This window comes from Pinus tabuliformis, chromosome 3_1 (genome assembly GCF_031772625.1).
Source record: "Pinus tabuliformis cultivar Carrire ecotype Pingquan chromosome 3_1, CPIR1, whole genome shotgun sequence".
Taxonomy (NCBI): Eukaryota; Viridiplantae; Streptophyta; class Pinopsida; order Pinales; family Pinaceae; genus Pinus; species Pinus tabuliformis.
Window position 1 is genome coordinate 331,694,220 of NC_142301.1, and position 18,269 is coordinate 331,712,488.

Below are 18,269 nucleotides of genomic sequence, written 5' to 3' on the forward strand. Positions count from 1 at the left end.
TACCATATTTATAAAAGAGGTATGGTAAATTAATAAAAATATAAATAAATGAGAGGTATGGTAAATAAATAAAACATTTTTTATATTTACTCCATAAGTCACCTTATATACATGTAAGGGTGTAAACAAATAAAAATATAAGTAAAGTGGAGGTATGGTAAATAAATAAAACGTCTTTTTATACTTACTCAAAAGGTATGGTAAATAAATAAAATTATAAATTAACTACGTATCGTAAATAAATAAAACCTCTTTTTATATTTAGTCCATAACCCTCGTTCTATTTATGAAGGCTCAAGAAAGAGGTTTTATTTAAGTGAATCCTATGGGCCAAATACCATATTTGTAAAAGAGGTATGGTAAATTAATAAAAATATAAATAAACAAGAGGTATGGTAAACAAATAAAACATTTTTTTATATTTACTCCATAAGTCACCTTATATTTACGAACACTCAAAAAATGGGTTATATTTAGGTGAAACCTATGGCCAAAATACTATGGGACAAATACCATGGACTAGATTGTTATTAATACCATGCAAAAAACCATTATTAACCCTAATATTAGAATTAATAAAAATAAAAATGGCACATGGTATTGACCCATGGTATTCACCAAAATGGCACATGGTATTGACCCATGGTATTCACCAAAATGGCACATGGTATTGACCCATGGTATTCACCTGGAATGTAGCATATTTAAATGGGGGAATTAAACTAGCATGTAGCCTATGCTAAGATTCACTAGGACTTTACAAAGTTTTATTATTTAGTGAAAGACTCGCCAAGATCTTACAAGATTTTATAATTGAGTAAAATATTCGCCATGCCTGGTGAGAGATTCGCCAAAAAATTATATATACATATTATATTATTGATAAAATCGCTTTCCATTTTTCCTATATACCATGGAGATTCGCCCATTTATTATATTTATAAATTTAGGGGGGTTCTTAAAATTTTCCCTGCTCCTAAGGGAGAAGTGTGCAATTCCATAAGAATCTTTTGTTTTAGCTGGGAATTCTTACAGAGGTATAAGCGATCTTTGTACCATAATGAATCATTTTTTCAGCTAAATGTATCAGACGTACTGGAATCTTGTTGTAGCTTTCGAATAAGTGCCCACACTTCTTCGTCATTCTTCCATTCCTCCCTTGCTTCATGTATCCAATCTGGTTGGATAATAGAAATGGCACACAACAATGCTTCCACATCCTCATCCTTTCTTGAGAGTGCATCTGCCACCACATTTTGCTTCCCTTTTTTGTAGATGATTTCAAAGTCATAACCCAACATCTTTGTGACCCACTTTTGTTGCTCTTCAGAGGATAGTCTTTGTTCTAAAAAGTATTTAAGGCTATCATGATTTGTTTTTACCTTAAAGTGTCTTCCCATTAGGTGGGGTCGCCATTTCTTAAGTGCATGGAGTATTGCCAACATTTCCTTCTCATAAATAGCTTTGCTTAAAAACTTTCCCTTGATTGGACGACTTTCAAAACCTATGGGTCTTTCATCTTGCATTAGAACAGCACCAATTCCATTTCCTGAAGCATCACATTCCACAATAAAGGTTTTTGTGAAGTCTGGTGTAGCTAAGACCGGTGCTTGGCACATTGCCTCTTTAAGATGTTCAAAGGCCTTTATTGCTTTCGGAGTCCATGAAAATGCATCTTTCTTCAATAATGTTGTTAGAGGTGCTGCTATTCTCCCATAATTATTAACAAACTTGCGATAATACCATGTCAACCCAAGAAATCCTCGCAGATGCTTTATGGATGTGGGGATTTTCTATTCCTTAATGGCTTTAATTTTGCTAGGGTCTACCTTAACTCCTTCATGAGATACAATGTGACCCAAATATTCCACCTCTTGGACTCCAAAGAAACATTTGGATCTTTTTTCATATAGTCGTTTCTCCTCCAATAGTTGTAGCACCCTGTCAACATGTTCAACATGATCCTTCCAAGACTTGCTGTAGATTAGTATATCATCAAAAAATACTAACACAAATTTTCTAAGGAATGGTTTGAAAATTGAATTCATCAAACCTTGAAATGTTGAAGGTGCATTGGTAAGGCCAAAAGGCATGACCAAAAATTCATAATGACCCTCATGGGTACTAAATGTTGTTTTCGGAATGTCTTCAATCTTCATTCTGATTTGATGATATCCTCAATGAAGATCCAACTTGGTGAAGTAAATTGATCCATGCAATTCATCTAGTAATTCATCAATGACAGGAATGGGGAACTTATCTTTAATAGTGAGCTTGTTGAGCTCCCTATAATCCGAACACATGCACCATGATCCATCCTTCTTGTGCACCAATACTAATGGAGTAGAGAAAGAACTTTGACTCGGTTGAATTATACCAGCCTCTAGCATTTCTGCAACCATACGTTCAATTTAAATCTTTTGGACATAGGGATATTTGTATGGTTTGATGCTTGGAGGAACACTTCCTGGAATCAGATGAATAGCATGATCATGATCACACATAGGTGGGAGACCTTTGGGAGTCTCAAATACCTTGGAATTATTGTCGAGGACTTTTTGGAGATCTGGAGAAATAGATGATTCCGATGTGGAAAAATCTAGCGAACATAATTGTGCAATTACACCTCTTTTCTCCTTTTTAGGAGCTTTGTCATACTATTAGAGCTAATTATCTTTCCTGGTTTCCCTGCAATACCCCTTAATTCAACTTCCTTTCCTTCTGTAGAAAATTTGATGAAAATTTCTTGAAAATTAAAAGCTATTGTACCCAAGGATTGTATCCATTGGACTCCTAGTACAACATCAGCACCTCCCATTGGAATGGAAAGCATTGGGCTAGTCAATACATATTCTCCCATGGATAGCTTGATATTATGGCACTTTCCAGAGAAATTTATTGTTCCTCCATTTGCAACCATCACTTGACACTCTGGTGCTGGATATAGGAAGCAATTCAATTCTTTTGCTACCTTACAATGAATAAAATTGTGGGTGCTTCCTAAATCAATCAACACTATTACCTTTTTCTTCTTGATTTGTCCTTCTATCTTGATGGTTTGAGGAGTGGTAATTTCCACCAATGCATTACAAGATATGGTTGGATTTATTTGTTCTTCATCTAGGCTTTGTTCCTGGAGTATATCCTCTTCTTTTGACCTTTCTTGCTCCTTTTCTTCTTCCTCTTCACAATCTATGTAGAATAATTTCTTCTCAGCACACTTATGACCTTTAGTGTATTTGCTATCACAACTGTAACAAAGCCCTTTTTCTCTTTTTTCTTCCAATTGTTGTGGTGTCAACCTTATAGGTTGTGGAAGACTATGGGCAACAACACTTCCGTCTTTATAGTTCTGAGTGGTATGCTTCCTGGTTGCCATAATTTTGCTTTCCATTTTTCATGCTAACCTGAATGCCTTCTCTAATGAATCAGGTTCCCAAAGGCGAACATCATGTTGGATATTATCCTTTAAAGACCCTATGAACACATCAATCCTATGCTCCTCTGGAATATCTCTTACCCTTATGTTCAATTTTTGGAACTCGTCAATGTGCTCCATTATTGAACCCTTTTGTTTTAGACTTATCAATTGGCTAAAAAAAGTGTTGCTTTTCGTACCCTCATAATTTGCTATCAATTCTTTCGTAAAAATTGCCCAAGTGATAAATTGTTTATGAGAGCAAAGCCATTGATACCATACAAACTGATTTGGTTCCAAATGTAAAGTTGCCATACGTACCTTTTGTGTGTTTTGCACATTATTGAGATCGAAAAATTGCTCCATCTGTAATATCCATGTTGCGGGATCCTTGCCATCAAACTTTCTCATATTGACTTTTGGAATATGGTGGGTCTTCGATCCAACATTAGAGTCTATGATATCATGATTAACATTTTTTTTGTTCGCATCATGAGTTTCCTTTACTACCTTTTCACCATGAGTAAGTATTTCTTGTAGAAAATTTGTCAAATCTGTCTTCATATCTGTCATGCCTGTCTTCAAGTTTGTGTTCAAATCTATCTTCAATTCTTCCATGTCTATCTTCAAATCTGTCTTCCAATCATCCATATTAGTTTCCATGCCCTTTATCTTAGATTCCATGCCATTTATCTTAGCTTCTGTTAGCTTTTGTGAGCGTGACATTTGTTGCATTTTTTCTTGTAATTTTGATATATCATGTAGCATTTCTTCCTCTTCTTCATGAGTCATGCTAGAGCTTTCAGGTTCCTTACTAGGTGTTTGCATTTTCTTTCCTCGGGGCATCAGTTACTGATAATAATTCTTTACTATGCCCTTTGAATTCCTTCAAACCCAGCTTACACAAAAATTAAAAAAAAAAAAACTACACACCTTTTTTCACTTTGTAGAAGCTTGATATTGAATCTGATGTATCTCTGTAATTCCAGATCCTCCAATTCTGAAATTGTGACCTGTAGTAGCCTCCTGTGTCCTCTTTCCAATGCCACAAGTCTGACCCAAATTGGATTCTCCAAGGAAGCGTTATGCGAAATATCCCACAGTGACTTGATTATAGACTAGTTCAGTAGAGCAAACTTGTACGACGCGCCACGAGTCACTGTTTCGACCTATGGATCTGAAAGATGCATACACGAAACTACAGTCCATCCTCTTTCTATACCTTCTTACAAAATTTCAATCCGATCCTCAAAGAGAAAGTTATGACGATTTTCCCCAGGTCACCTGTTTTGAATGTAATTCAGGAGTTTGCAAAAAGACCAACTTCCTCAGATCATATCTCCGAAAATATCGCGCGAAAAGCTCTGAAATTTGGACCCAAGGTTCAGCACGATTTCTTCTTAAATGGGATTTTTTTGCAACTTCTGAAACGTCATAGAAAAATGTTATAGCAAAAATTCCACGATGACCTGTTTGGAGCAGCGAAACCCTAGAATCCAAAGCTCTGATACCAAATGTTATGAAACCAGCTCAAGAAAAGATAGAAAAGATAGATCAACGCCTTAGAATTCAGCCTCTTCGAGGGGGAAACCTCCTTTACATTACATAAATGAACAATTCTTGGATGATTCAAATGACAAAACCTCCTTTCTATATATAAGAGTCTAAGGAGTCACAAAATAATCCAACCAACCTAACAATAATAATATAAAGCCACAAAAATAACAATAGAGGGATTCTATGGGGCACAGTAATAACAATATGGGGGCAATAGGGGCACAACAATATTAATAAGGGGTATAACTACAATAGTAATGGGGTAATCACTAGTATTATAGGGACCCAACAACCTACCACCCTTAGACAGATGGGCAGACTGAGCGAGTAAATCAATTAGTGGAGGATATGCTTCGAACCTATGTAATGCAACAACCATCTAAGTGGGAGGAGTATTTACATCTAGTAGAGTTTGCGTATAGCAATAGCTCTCACACTTCTCTACAAATGAGTCCCTTTGAATTTTTTTACGGGCATAGATGTAGGATCCCTCAAATTTGGGTGGCCCAGAAGATAAGTGGATGTTAGGGCCTAATATGATAGCAGAAATGGGAGAAATGGTCAAAGGAGTACAAACCAATTTAAAAGCCTCTCAGGACCAACAAAAGAATTATGCTGATTGGAAAAGAAGTTTCTAGGAATTCCAAGTGGCAGATCATGTTTATGTTCATGTTCAAGCAAAGAAAAGTACACTACAATGGAACAAATGCACTAAATTGACACCTCGATTTTGCGGTCCTTTTAAAATTTTATCTTGAATTGGACCCATGGATTATCAACTTGCTTTATCGAGCCATATTCATGTGCATAATGTCTTCCATGTTTCTGTATTAAAGAAATATATATATGATCCCAAACACATAATAAACTGGTAGGATATATAGGTAAGTCAAAGGAGTTAAATTCTTAATGGCCTATCTGATATATATGTATATAAAGATAGCGAAGTTGTTTTTATGTTTTTTTCCATGGGTTGACTAAAGTTTTACTTTGGCATATGGGCCGAACCAGAAGGCGAGTTCTTGGTCGAACCAATGGGTATACTCGATCAAAGAGAAGTAATGCTACAAAGATGAGATATCACCCAAGCTAAAGTGCAATGGAAGCACTTTGGGCCAGAGGAGGCCACTTGGGAAGATGAATAGGTTATGAGGGAGATTTTTCCAAATTTATTTCCACTAGAGGAACATCGAGACGATGTTCAATATTACGTGGGGAAGATGTGATGTTCCCCGTGAATGTAAATATTTATTTACCACATTTTAAACAAACTGAATACTATTAAGTTTATATAATTAGTTAATTTTGATTAAAAAGGGCATGGAAAGTAAAATGCCAGAATGATGGCAGTAATTGTTTGATTAAAGTTACATGGGAGTGAAATGTCTGAAGGTTGACAATTTTACTTTCTCAAGTAGTTAGGTTGGGGGATTACTGAACCATAACTACTCCCTTGAGAGATTTATTCCAAGGAAGGGATCAAGAGGATATCGGTATCTGAGATCTAGAAAAAGAGGAATTGATATTTTAAAGGTGTTAATTGTGCTATAAGGAAAGACAGATTGAAGGAGCTAAGTATGGGTAAGACTAGATAGATGCTACTGTTCAAGACAAAAGTGAGAAACCTTGTGAGGAGGTAGCTTGAGCGGAGACTTAGGTGAAACAGCGAGGCTAGAACTATAGGTCTCGCGGTTGGGAGCCAAAACAAAACAAAAATATTAAGGTCTGGTTAAACTGGAACATTAATGAGACATATAAGTATATTCTGGAAATCCTAGACACTTAATCATAGAAATTATCTTACTGAATGGCACATTGGACATGTTTCAAATAAAGTTATTTAATATTAATTACAGACTCATTAGATAAAGAGAAGACTGTGTGTGACCCTATAGATAGGGTAAGAGCAAATATTTATTGTTAATTCATAGACTCAGTAGATAAGGAAAGGAGTGTGTGTAACCCTATAGTTAGGAATAATGCAAAAAATTACTTATATTATTTCATAAAATCAGAGGATAAGTGTAGATCATGTTATCACTCCTCCGGATCTCCAAGGCTGAGGAAGAGTCCAGCTGAGGTAACCGCAGAACAATCTTTTAGCTTAGTAGCTAGCCCTACCAAGCAGGAGAGGGCTCTCTCCAAGGGATCACAACCAAGAGGGCTAGATAGATTATGGTTTTAGGCTAGATGTAAAGTGCAGAGGGTTTTTTGATTTGATTTTTGGTTGGGTTGTTGGAAGAGGATTAGGTAAAAAATATTAGGTCAGGGCAAATGAGGGTATTATTGCAGACATATGATGGAGCAAGGTAGGTAGGCACTCAAACAATTTAAGGTTATGAAGTGAAATGGATAAGACTGATGAGGTGCTAGAAAGAGCAAGATAAGCATCTATTCCTTCTAAAATGAAGAAACTAGACAAACTATGTAGATTTCCCCAAAACAGAGCATATAAAATGTATTCTGCTTATCAACTTGAAAATCAACATATCATAGAAGTGAAATGCAATATGGGAGTACAAAACATTCAAACATCTACAACATAAGAAGAAACTAAGTCAAAATTCCATACCACAGGTATTCCACCAAAATAGTTGCAACTCATTCATTAAATTCTGCCAAATACTGATTACACTAGTGTCTCTGATCAATAGCCAAACATCCAACTGATTCCAACCTATGAAATGACTAAGAAAATACATAAGATAGGTCTCAAAAAAACTTATCCTAGCCTCAAGGGTCAAATCCATGAGAGGAGGAGCAGTTGAAAGAAAGGTTGAACTGATAGCTGGAGTATAGGGTGGTCAAAGTGACTCATCCCTAACTTAAGAAAACTGATCCATTACATGCCATGTATGCCTTTTAACTAATGTATTTACCCTAGATAACAGTAAAAAACATAATAATTACATCATCTTGATGAATTACATGAGTAAAACATCAATTCTCCTTAGGTAAAAGTGAGTTTAGAGTGAAATAGTGAAAAATGTAGAAGGCTGTCAAATGCACCCTTGAACTGTCAAATGCACCCTTTTAGTGTCAAATGCACCCTTAAACTTCAGGGCTGCTTTTGGATTCCTTCCTCATGTGCAAATTTTCTCCAAGATAGCATGTTGGAAAGCCCTTCGAGTCTGTTTTCCAAATATTCCTTCAGTTTTCCATTTCAAGGTCATTTTCCCTACTAAAATTCCAAACTCCCATGACTGGTGAACACACACTAACCAGGCCAAGAAAAAGGCAGAAAGGTGGTTTTTTTTTTTTTCATGGTTTTTGACCCTTTTGGTTGACCAGTTTTCCTCCAAATCCTTAGCAAATGCATAAGGTTCATGTCCTCATCACTCTGAATCTAAAAATGCTGACCATTTGTTCATTGAATGCTCCAAAAAAGAGTGCATCATCCAAGGTGTTGCGCGTTTGACCGCTTCACTGTGCTAAAAATACTTCAAAAAACACAGAAAATCATAACTTGCAAAATTTTTTCAAAAATGGTCAAAATTGGTGGGCTGATATCTGGTCATATGTTTGAGGCATGGAGTGATGCCTCGACAAGAATATCTAGCCCCTTTTTCTCCTCTTGCTTGGTCAAGGCTTCAATTTTTGCATGAGCTCTTTTGAGCTTGGCCCTTGCAATTTTGTTTCTCATGGCATAGTACTTTGCCATCCTTCTCTAAATATCAACATCCCTTTTGGTCTTGTCTAAGAGGCTCTCAAGATGACTATTTACCCTCTCGAGCCAATGTTCCTGGTTCTCATTTACCATTTTGGCAAATTGCTCATTCAAGGTGAGCTCATTGGCTAGTTCTGCCTCCTTTTTCCTTTCTAGCTCCAAGGCTCTCTTTAGGCCTCTAGTCCTTGGCCTTCTTCTTGGTACCTACTCATTAAGATGTTCACCATATTTTCCATACGCCTCATCAAGTAAGGCCTTGTCCTTTTTAGCCTCTCTCTTTTCTCTTCTAATATTAATCTCCATGAGCTCATGTTTGACCTCAAACTACATGTTCTCGTGCTCATAGTAGGAAATAATGTATTTGGCCCTTTTCAAGTTGACTTGGACCTCTCCTATTAGTGCATTCTTATCCTTGATGACAATATATGTGCTTTCACTGTCATCATGCCCATCTGAGTCAACTAGCTGAAAATCATGCTCTATGTCATGGAGGTCTTCCTCCTGCTGCTGGATCTCTGCCTCTTTCACCTTTTCCTTACACTTCTGTACCTGCTTTGTTGATGAATAAGGCAACTCCCCTCCCACAATCAGTGGGGTAAACACTTGCTTATGCCCTCTCTGATAGGTATGTGCCAAGGTACCTAAACCAACCCCTTTGGGCTTGCTTCTCTCACCATGATCAATATGCTCTTGCCCACTACCTTCATCCCTGCTAGGTGAATGAATAGGCTCATGAAATGGTGATGATGGAGGTGATGGTGTGGCTGACTCATCAGATGAAGATGGATGATGTATGGGCTGAGGTGGAGGAATGGAGGTGGATGGGTGAGAAGATGAAGGTGCTTCTTGGCCATGTTGAATAGGTGGGAGTGTGAAAATCTCATTGGATATGAAAGTGTCCCATGCAATGTTAAGTTGATCAAGGTGGTGTAGGACTATCATCTTGATGAGAGAGTGGTGAAAGATGCTATGCATTTAATGATCATAATCCTTTCTTCAGGCAATGAATGACATCTTGTCAATGTCCCGGTAAAGATAGTGGGGTATATTGAGCATTTTGACTCTTGTGAAATGAATGAGTAACCGGATATGATAGGAATAAAGTATAGAAAAACTAACCTCACATGTGAAGTACTTTATGATGATTTTCATCATGGGAACATATCTATTTAGGAGGTAAGCAAAAGGGAAAATCCTCTTTCTCTCATTCTTGTACCTTGGTTTAAGATATGGATTATAATAATAATGATCCAATTCTGCTTGTTTAAACCATTTTTTCCCAATATTTGGGATCCTAGTGGCAGCTGATATAATATCAGGAGATATAGTGAAGGTGACACTAGCAAGGGTTGCCTCGTTGTCATGGAGGTTGGTGATGAATAATCTGGTCAACTCAGCATGATGCTGGATCCTTTCCACTTTCTCACAAAACTCAAAATAGCCCATATGTTTAAATCTTGCCACAGTGTTGGGAGATGCCATGAGTTCTCTGATGTTTATTGGTTCATGTCTGATGATTCTTCCTCCTTTCTTATATCGCCTCCTCTCTTGTCTTTCTTCCTCACTCTGACTTCTATGCTCTTCTTCTGCCATGAGTTATTGTTGTCAAAACCCTAGGGAGATGATAAAATAGACTGTGGATGTGGAAAATATGGAATGATCCGAGGAGATTTGTTGAGGTGGGAATGGGGACATGTGGTATGAGGGAGGTGATAGTAGATAGTCTTTAAGTGATAGGAGTGGTAACAAAATGCCAAGAAATGTGATTTAAGAGTGAAAATATGTTACTAGGGTTTTTAGTTTAGGAATGACATCAAATGACTATGAAACCCTATGTATATCGAAAATGGAGGGGAGGGCTAAATGTATTTCCCACCTACCTCATTTACTGAAGTGTGTGATAATGAATTTCAAAGCTTGGTGGTGACGGAGGATGCTCTGGCATGTTTTTGGTCCTCCATGGCAAACGCGCAGCGACCTAGTCAAACATGCCCTTCAGCTATAGAAGCGCAACACCATTTAAAAATGCACTGAAATTTCTGGCAAAAGTGCAGCGACCCGGTCAAATGTGCGCTTCCTTGTCTAAATGCGCCCTCTATCTTTTTTTTGCCCAATTTATCCTTAAATTCGAAAATCTTCTTTTGTTGAGGAGGTTTGAAAGTGTAGGAGTGCAAATGGAGTTTGCGTAGATGTCATGAGGGCTTTTATACTTGAATGAGTTTGATTTATGAGTTACACACCCACTTTGTAATGTTTCATGTCACTTTTCAAACTTTCATACTAATTTTTTTTTTTACTTTCTGACCCTTTTTTCTTTTGACAGGTGGATGATGCTTTTGGCAATCTTCATGACCTTTGTTTGGATACTATTGGAAAATGGAATTGAGTATATAGCTAAAATAGTGACTTATTACATATAATAGACATAAAATTACATAGATGGAAATAAAAATTATTACATCTGTCTTGAAGTAAAAATTTACAAATTGGAATAAATTCCCTTTTGAAATCAAATTTTGGGCTTTCATTAACCATGGTTACATGCTTTTAAACCTTTATTTAACTGAAAAAGATATTATTTGCTTCACTCTCATATTTTGTTGACCTTGTGCAGTGAGATGGTGATTTATTGGACTTTAGGAAAATAAAACCTAGGTGACCTAATGGAAGCTTAAATGACTAAATTTCAGGTGAATTTGATTGATATAAAACATGATGAAATGAGCCTTCATGGTCAATGGATGCTCAACAAGACACATTAAGGTGGGCCAACAAATACAAATTTTTGAGAGGGGAAAGTGATTTTGGATTTTGGGCTACCATCAGTGAGTAAATTTTTGCATGATGACCTAAGTGGAATGCAAAAAATTTCAATGAGACATTAATATGATTTAAAAGAGGGATTTTGATCATTGATGGTAGTATGCAAATACTGACTCTAACAGATCCTACGTAACTCGGAAGATTGGGTGAGATGTGAGAATTTGTTTTCAGTTTCTGAATAAGAAAACTCAAAATATTAGTAGGGAAAAAGAAAGACCGAGAGAAACTTCGAATGGTAACATATAGTAAAGAAAGAGGTAGGTTGAAGGGCCTCAAGAACTTAAATTAATCTAAAAAAGGGCAGACTCAGAATAGCATTCAACGAAACATTATACCCATTAAAATTTCCAACCAAGAAAACTAGATGCATGATACTTTCGTTTAAAAATAATCCTCGGTGCATAAATCATAATCATTGTGAGGAACTTTGTATAGAAACAACAATGAGCAGTGTGAAATGTTAGCACATTGCAAGTCAACAAAAGAATAAAACAACGCAGTAAAAGTCTTCAACCAAAACTACTAATAGAATAATTCCAAAATTCTTAAACAACAGAGGTTTAGGGTTACGAATCCCTCGCAAGCGGAAAACCATGAGAATACAAGCATCGTGGTAGCCAGAAACTAGAAAGGAAATAATGATAAAAATATATACATGTAAACTAATGAACCATCAGGTTTATTTCCAAAAAAGACGAGCACAAACCAGAACCCCAAATCGAGGGTTTCTTCATATATCATTGAACTCATAGAGCCTAAACCCCGGATCCTTCATTAAACATTTTAACTGTAAAATGTCAGAAATTACAAGCTAAAACAAAAGCATGCAGGTCATAATATCTTAGTTACAATACTGGCTCTGAGCCTTAAATGAATACAGTCCCAGTAACTACTATTACAATTACATTCTAGATTCACTTAACGGAGGCGAAATCATAAAACATTTTCCAGAATTAACCTAGAAAATTTCCTCATGCATACTCGGTGATTCCTTGCTTATGGAATGTGGGATCTGGTAGGTGGAGTAGGGGCCCCAAAATCTTCACCAATTGAGGATGAAAATCCCTAGCGAAACCTAGACGAACAAGGCATCGAAGATTAGTTATTAGATTTAAAACAACTTAAGGAAAAAGGGAAAAACGAAATTGCACAAACTGTGGAAATCAGAGCACATATGTGACCAAGCAATAAATACACCCCAAAAGCACCCGAGAGCAAGAACAACAATGATGGGTGATCTGCGGAAGAGAGGAAGGCCCTCAAACTCCATGGAATTATCTCAGACCAAGATTTAATCACGCCATAGAAGGTAGGTAGGAATAGATAGAGTCATTTACCTGGGAGGAAGCTCAATAGAGAGCTAGAGTCTAACCCTCTGTGTGGATAACGTAACAAATGATAGGCCTCCATACCAAACAAGAGCTTAGACTTGTGGGCAACCATCTCCACCGTTAGATCTAGAGAATGCAGGAATACTGTCGATGTAACACACTTACCTACGCATGGAGAACCAGCTAGGAACCACGAAGAAGACTCCAGAGGCAGTGGGTCTGCATTTCTAGGGCAGCCAACCGCTGAAAAGATAAGGGTGTAATAAAGGCACTGTACGAACTATCAAATTTATGTAATTCTAAGTTATAAGTTAATTCATGTGCCTTGAATTCACCTTGGAGCGAATAAACTTAAACAACATAAGGTGATGAGTTTGTAGTATCAATGTATTAAAATAAAATAAAAACGTATACCGTATTCAATCAATATACTATGAGATTACCATTGTACTTATAAAAAAAAAGAAATGAATACATAGATTGACTCATTGTTTGTTAGAATATATATATTGGTTAGTTAAATGGGAATGCACATATCAATGCGTTGTTATTTAATAATAATAAAAAAATTGTTTATGGGTTTGTGACAAACATGCTTTTAAAGTAATTAAAATAAAAAACAGATAAAAGTTATATGATTTTTATTTTGATATTTCAATTGGATGTGTAAATAAACCATTTTAATATACATATTAACTAATTTGTTTTACTATCACCTTTAGAAAAAACATAAACATATATGTATATATATGAACCACAATAAAATATTTCAATGTGCAAAGAGAATAAGTAATTGAAACTAAAAATATGAAAGTAATATTGAAATGCATTTAAAAATATATTAATAGAAAAGTATGTAAAATATCTAAATACTCATATTAATTAAATTATTTCTATCAACAATTTATATACTATTTAAAATAATTATCATAATAATAACAATAATAACAATAAGTTTATATATTATATATAGACTAATTATAAAATTAAATTATTATAAAATGTCAATTTTAAATGGAGTAAATAAGCTATTTCTTATATTTCTTAGAGAAATGTAATTTGTGTACATAAATTTTTAAAATTTTACACTTTAAAATGATTTTAAGCTTTAAAAAATTTTAATCCTTTAAACTTTTACTACATCTATAATTAAAATAAATCTATACTAATAATATAACAATTATAATATAAAACAAAATAAAATAGGAATTTGGATAAGAAAATAATACTTACTTTTAAATCAATTATTATGATTCATACATAAATTATAATATAATATTATAATTACTCTACAATGGAAAGCTTGGCTTAAAGAACCTTACTCTCAATTTATAACAAATGAGATGGGACAAACATTACTGTAGGGCATCATACAAAGGGACGGAATCATTTCTTTCAAGTAACACCAAGGTGACATCTGCACAAAGATTCTTCGTCCCAAAAAGTAAATCCTAGGGAAAAATATGTTGTCTGCAGTATTTACAAAGTGGATGATTTTGTCCAGGAAAGCCCACGAGAAAAGCTAGCCCCAATCAAGTCCTTGTGACTGGAAAACATTATTACAATAATGGATGCTTTTGTCAGTAAAGCCCATGAGAACTGTCAGAATATGGTAATGTCAGGGAATCTACTTTTTTTGTACAATAATTCATCCCATGCTTTGGTGAAAATCCTCCGAACAATCATAGGTTTCTCTAAAATGATTTGATGCTTGAATTTAGTTAAAACCAACCATTCATAATGGTGGGTCATATATTCTCTTAGGGTCTTATTGTCATCATGGAAGGGTGACCATTCACCTGCTGTCATCTCTTTGGTAGTTCTGTATGGGATGTGAAAACAGTTTGGGATGTTATGTTCAAAACAAATATCACAGTGGAATCTGCAGTATCCTTCATGATAGAGTGGGTCCATTTATATTCTGTTAACACCGTAGTCGGCCCACCATTTTTGTAACCAGTCGCACTGTTGATTTATTTGCATTATACCCGTTATACTAAATTTTAATTTAGTATAATGGGTTTCTTCTTTGTCATCTACATTAAGGAAATCCCACCATAGCTATTTGTATGCTGCAAAGTCATATACTATATCCGGAAAGATAAGCTTAGGATCTCCTCCTAGCCATAATGCAGAGGTCTGAGTAGGCATGGGCCACGCGAGATTCCTGGTTTGATGAATGCTAAAATATTTTTCATAAATTCCATTGTGGATTCCTCCATGACAACATATACCTGAAATATCATGAAAGTCTCTTTGAAGAGCATCTTCTGCATATAAGGCGTCCCTTTTTTCCTTTTTGTAAATCATATCATGTATCCATTTACTCCCTTTTGGATACACTCTTCTTTCTAGTACAAGATGCTAAATGTCAGTATGTGCTTGCAGATTAGCATCTAGTACTTTTTTATTTCTCAGCTGCCATGTAGGCTTCCAATTTTCTTTGTATCCTTCCCAGTCTTGGTTGTCTGGAATAGTGCGCAGGACTTCTTGTTTCTACTGTTGGTCCCATTCTTTAACTATGACCATGATATGTTCCTGAGACTGGATAAACTCTCTGCTAAGAAAATTTGGGAGATAGTTTTTTGTGCCCTTTATATGTTCAACTTGAAAATCGAAGTTAGCAAAGAGTGCTTGCCACCTGGAAAATTTTGCCTCACCTGGTTTCTTGATGTCCTTAGTTAATACCTTCTGTAAGGCTAAAGCATCAGTTCGGAGAAAAAACTGTCTGTTTATTAAATAGACATCAAATTTGCTGATGTAGTTCCACACAGCTTTGACTTCTTTCTCAATTGTGGAGTAATTCTGCTCAGCAGGATTCCAGGTGCCAGATGCATACTAGACCACTTGTTCAGTATCACCTTTTCTCTACTTTAGGATTCCTCCCCATCCTATATTATTGGCATCTGTTTCAACAATCTTGAATGCATTGTCGTCAGAGACATATAGAATAGGAAGAGATTTTACCTTGTCTTTGATGTTCTGAACAACTCTAGTGTGTTCTTCTATCCACTGAGGTGGATTCTTTCTAAGCCTTTTATTTAATATACTCCTGTTAGTGGCACAATCTTGATAAAACTTACTGACATAATTTAAACAGCCCAAAAACCTTTGAAGCTGGTTTTCGTCTATAATAACATCTGGAAATCTGTCAGCAAATTCAAGCGCATGCTTTTGTAGAGAAATTTGGCCATTGAAAATAGAATGGCCGAGAAAATTGATATTAGTCTGGAAAACTTCTATCTTTTTCTTACTTAAGACTAGAGCATTATGCTTTACCAGCTACTTAAATGTATGAACATGCTTGAAATGGTCTTGGATTTTCTTAGAAAAGATTAGAACATCATCAATGTAAACTATAAGCCAGTCAAAGTATGGCTTAAATATTTTATCCATTACCTTCTGGAATTTAGATGGAGCATTTTTTAAACCAAAAGGCATGACATTCCACTCATAGTGGCCTACTGGGATGCTGATGGTGGTCTTGAACTTATCTTTCTTTGAAATGGCTACTTGCCAAAACCCTACCTTCAAGTCAAACTTTGAAAATATCTTAGCTCCTGCTATCCTTGCAACAAATCTCCTTTGTGAGGGATCGGATAGGTGTCATTTGCAAGAACATAATTTAGAGATTTGAAATTTATTACTAGCCTTGAAATACCTCTGATTTTTTCTACTCTTTTGTTGAAATAGAATCCATAACAGTTCCAGGGACTGTCAGATTCTCTGATGAGCTTTCTATCCAAGAGCTGTTTAATCTCTTTTTCGCAGAGATCTCTATATTCTTTACTCATAGGAATAGCTCTACTTTTACAGGGCTTACCTGTATATCCTTCTTTGTATGGGAGCTCAATAGTATGCTGCTTTCGGTGCTAGAATGCATTTGGTTCTTTTGATCAGCATTTGTTCTCAATTTGTTTTTTCAATTCCTCAATTTTTCTTCTAACCTGAGGATTCTTCAGTTGTTCTTCTACCTTAAGTGTAGATTTCAGATCTTTCAAATCTGTCAGTTTGGCTTCTGCTTTGTCAAAATTTTGGACAGTTTGGACCACTATAGAGACTCTAGGATTTGAGATATAGGGAAACTCAATCCTTTTTGTTATTCCTTTTGAAGTAGGAACAAAAATAAAATAACCAGCTTTGTTTTCTTTTAATCTTGTTGACCCATGTGGCTCAACAGCTGCTAGGAATATATTTCCTAGAATACAGTCAACTGGGATGTCTGCTACTACAAATTTCAAATTGATGCAATGATGTTCAAAACAGATAGAAGCCTTAGGAACTTCATACTTGAGTGTTTTATTCCCCAATCCTACAACATTTCTTTTTGCAGAAACCCAATATTTTGTTGGTATCGCTTTCTTATTTAAAATGTTCACATCAGCTCCTGAGTCAAGGAATGTTGTCAGTTCAAACATTTCTCCCTTTATGCAGATGTTCACTTTTACATGATGTTGCTGGTAGGAGATAGCTAGAATTCTCATTTCTTGAAATCCAAAGACAGGGTCTTTCTTTCCTTCAACAATTTCAAGATTTGGGTTAAGATTTTTGGCATATTCTGCTGTGTCCCATGAATGAGAATTTTCCTCTACAACTTGCTTTCCTTTCTTTATTTCAGCAATTTGGGATTTCAAGGTAGAGATTTCAGATTTAATATTATGAATTTCTCTACTTACTTCCCCCAAGGTGAGTGAATGCACCTTATCTAGATTCTCTTGATGTCTCTGGAAGGACCTGGTATTCCTTTCAAAAGAAGCATCAACAAATAATGGCTTTTTACCTGAATTTTTGGAAGAACTAGATTTGAGCTGGTCCATGAATGCCTTTGTTAGCTGACTCTTCATTTCTCCATCTTCCATTGCTCGAATCTGAGAAAGAATTTTTATCTCATCTTCTTCTGTGGCAGCCATTAAGATTTTCTCCTTCTGTGGTCTGAAGGACATTTCTTCAGAACTGGGATCACTGTATGATTCTGAATCAGAATCATAATGCATCTGACAAGCACATTCTTCCGAGTCAGGACAAGAACAGGATGTCGTTTCACAATCTGAACAATCTTGCATGTGTGCTTGTAATTCTTCTTGAGACGAAGAACTAAAGGAATCAAAAGATGATTCTTCCAGTTGTTGCTGCTGGATTTGGTCTTTAATTACCACATTTGGGTAGCGTTCTGTCCTGTGAGTGCGGGAACCACACTTCATGCATTGTATCTGTCCCTCTTGCTTGATATTTTTACCTCTCTGAAAAGAGGCTTGGGACTTCTTCCCTCTGTTTTTCTTAGATTCTTCTTCTTTTGGACATCCTGAGGATGTATGTCTAGTCTTGCCACACAACCAACAAGTGAGATTATTCCATTTCTCTTGTTTGGATGTATGTAAATGAATGTTAGAGGGTCTATAATAATGTGTCCTGGGGACATACCTGTAGTAGCCCTTCCTGGCTTTAGAGGAGTGACTTTTAGGCCGCTGAGAAT